The 3,103-nt window shown below is 45.8% G+C and overlaps 1 pseudogene; it reads left to right on the plus strand.

The window, feature by feature from the left end:
- Positions 1-2,432: 2,432 nt before the first annotated feature.
- LOC126089686 (5S ribosomal RNA) lies at positions 2,433-2,550 on the plus strand (annotated as a pseudogene).
- The last annotated feature ends 553 nt before the right edge of the window (positions 2,551-3,103 follow it).

Consider the following 3,103-nt stretch of genomic DNA (forward strand, 5'->3'; position numbering starts at 1 on the left):
CAGCAATTTGAGCAGCAGTTGGCACCACAGTGACACAACGAACTGTTGCATATCGGTTACTTCAAGGACAAGTCCGAGCCAGACACCCTGCATCGTGCATCCCACTGCCCCAAAATACCGTCTTTTACGACTTCAGTGGTGTCAAGCGAGGGCTCACTGGAGGGCTGTGATGAGGTCTCTTGTATTTTCTGATGAAAGCTGGATCTGCCTTGGTACAAGTGATGGCCGTGAGTTGGCTAGAAGGAGGCAAGTTTAGGGCCTGCAACCAACCTGTCTGTGTGCTAGACACACTGTACCTATACCTGGAGTTATGGTCTGTGGTGCGATTTCGTATGACAGCAGGAGCACTCTCGTGATTATCCGACGCACACTGGCTGAAAACTTGTACGTCGGTTTACTGGTTCGATCTGTTGTGCTGCCATTCACGAACAGCATTGTTCAAATGATCAAAGGCGTGTGAATTCCTAAAGGACCAAACTGCTGAGGTCATCGGTCCCTACACTTACACACTCCTTAAACTAACTTATGCTAAGAGCAACACACACACCACTGCCCGAGGGTGGACTCGAACCTCGAGACATGGCGCCTCAAACAGCGTTCCAGGGGGTGTTTTCCAACAGGATAACGCTCGTCCATATACCGTTGCTGTAGCCCAACAAGCTTTAAAGAGTGTCGACATGTTACCTTGACCTCATCGGTCAGCATATCTGTCTCCAATGGAGCACATTTGGGACATCAGCGGACGACAACTCAGGCGTCATCTACAAACAGCATTAGTCGCCCCTGTGCTGACCGACCAAGTACAACAGGCATAGAATTTCATCCCACAAACTGACATCTGTTACATGTACAATGAATGTACGTTTGCATGCTTCCATTCAACGTTCTGGCTGTTACGCCTGTTACTAATACACAAGCATTTCACATTTGCAATGTCTTAGCTAGCGCTTACATTAACGTTTGATTTTGCAATGTTAATCATTTAACTATGTTACCTGTATTCTCGATATTTCATTATTCTACATTGATTATTTTTTTTGGTGTTGGATATTTTCCCTCAGTGGAAATACATCATCACACAGCTGAAGCGCCCGTTTTCATCATAATAAAAATCAGCAACTGTTTGTTGGCTGACGACGCTACAGCGAATGGGAATGTTTCCTCCTTTGAGTTCTGTACCACGATAATTTCTGTCTGGTATAATGTATGGTAGTTTGTTCTATAGTGGAAAAATGTACTTTTACTATGGTAGGGAAAAATCCTGCAGTCCGCAGCTCGTGGTCGTGCGGTAGCGTTCTCGCTTCCCACGCCCGGGTTCCCGGGTTCGATTCCTGGCGGGGTCAGCGATTTTCTCTGCCTCGTGATGACTGGGTGTTGTGTGCTGTCCTTAGGATAGTTAGGTTTAAGTAGTTCTAAGTTCTAGGGGACTGATGACCATAGATGTTAAGTCCCTTAGTGCTCAGAGCCATTTGAGCCAAAATCCTGCAGTATTAGAATACAGTGTACGTTATGGACTGCTTGGCACAGTTACGTCGGTTAAATATCTGGGTGTAACGTTGCAAAGCGATTTGAAACGAAACGAGCACTCTAGTACGGTAATAGTAAATCTGAATGGTCGACTTCAGTTAATTGGGAGAGTTTTAGGAAAGTGTGATTCATTTCTAAAGGAGACTGCGTAAATATAACACTAATAAGACACATCAGTGAGTACTTCTCGCGTGTTTGGTCACTCACCGGGCTGGAGTAAAGGAAGACAACGAAACTATTAAGAGGCGTATTGCGAGATACCGGCAGGTTCGATCGACATGTGACTATTACGGAAATATTTCATGAGCTCAAATGGGAATCCCTACTTACACAGTTTAGAGAAACGGCTTTTGCGACTGACTGCACAATGATTTTACTTGGCTCTGAGCACTATGGGACTTAACATCTGTGGTCACCAGTCCCTTAGAACTTAGAACTTAAACCTAACTAACCTAAGGACATCACACACATCCATGCCCGAGGCAGGATTCGAAACTGCCACCGTAGCAGTCGCGCGGTTCAAAAAATATGGTTCAAATGGCTCTGAGCAATATGGGACTCAACATCTTAGGTCATCAGTCCCCTAGAACTTAGAACTACTTAAACCTAACTAACCTAAGGACATCACACACACCCATGCCCGAGGCAGGATTCGAACCTGCGACCGTAGCAGTCGCGCGGTTCCTGACTGCGCGCCTAGAACCGCTAGACCACCGCGGCCGGCAATGACTTTACTGCCTCAGACGACTACACTTCCCGATACACTACAGCATCATCAGCCAACAGTTGCAGATTTTTAACATAGTCAAAAAGAGCGCTTCATCTGTATGATTAAGTATTTACACTGTCGAAAAAAAAAATTTCAACATCAAAAAATAATTAATGTAGAGTAGTGAAATTTCGGGGGCAGCGGCCTTGCCGCAGTGGATACACCGGTTCCCGTCAGATCACCGAAGTTAAGCGCTGTAGGGCGTGGCCGGTACTTGGATGGGTCACCGTCCGGTCCGCCATGCGCTGTTGCCATTTTTCGGAGTGCACTCAGCCTCGTGTTGCCAATTGAGGTGCTACTCGACCTAATAATAGCGGCCCCTGTCACAGAAAACCACCATAACGACCGGGAGAGCGGTGTGCTGATCACACGCCCCTCCTATCCGCATCCTCAGCTGAGGATGACACGGTGGCCGGATGGTCCCGATGGGCCACTTGTGGCCTGCAGACGGAGTGCAATGAAATTTCGGGAATACCTTTGTCTATGTTACACATTTCAGTTATTAACATTACAAGATCACAGGTTAAAGTGAGCGCGAGATAAGCCATTGCAAATGTGAAATGCTGGCAAATTAATAGTGTGCCAGCAATCCATTCCGTCAGCATCAGATGCTACGTACTTCAAGCTGACGGAAAGGACTGCAGGCACACTAATAAAGATATCTTTCCTAATTTTGGCTGAAGTACTCCTTGGACATGTCCGCAAAGAGTAATAGGCTATTTTTTATTTTTATTTATTCATTAGCTACTGAAAAAAGTTTGACCAAAAACACACTATAAAATTATATATTTGTTTCAAACGTCCGCC

Source organism: Schistocerca cancellata, chromosome 6 (assembly GCF_023864275.1).
Source record: "Schistocerca cancellata isolate TAMUIC-IGC-003103 chromosome 6, iqSchCanc2.1, whole genome shotgun sequence".
NCBI lineage: Eukaryota > Metazoa > Arthropoda > Insecta > Orthoptera > Acrididae > Schistocerca > Schistocerca cancellata.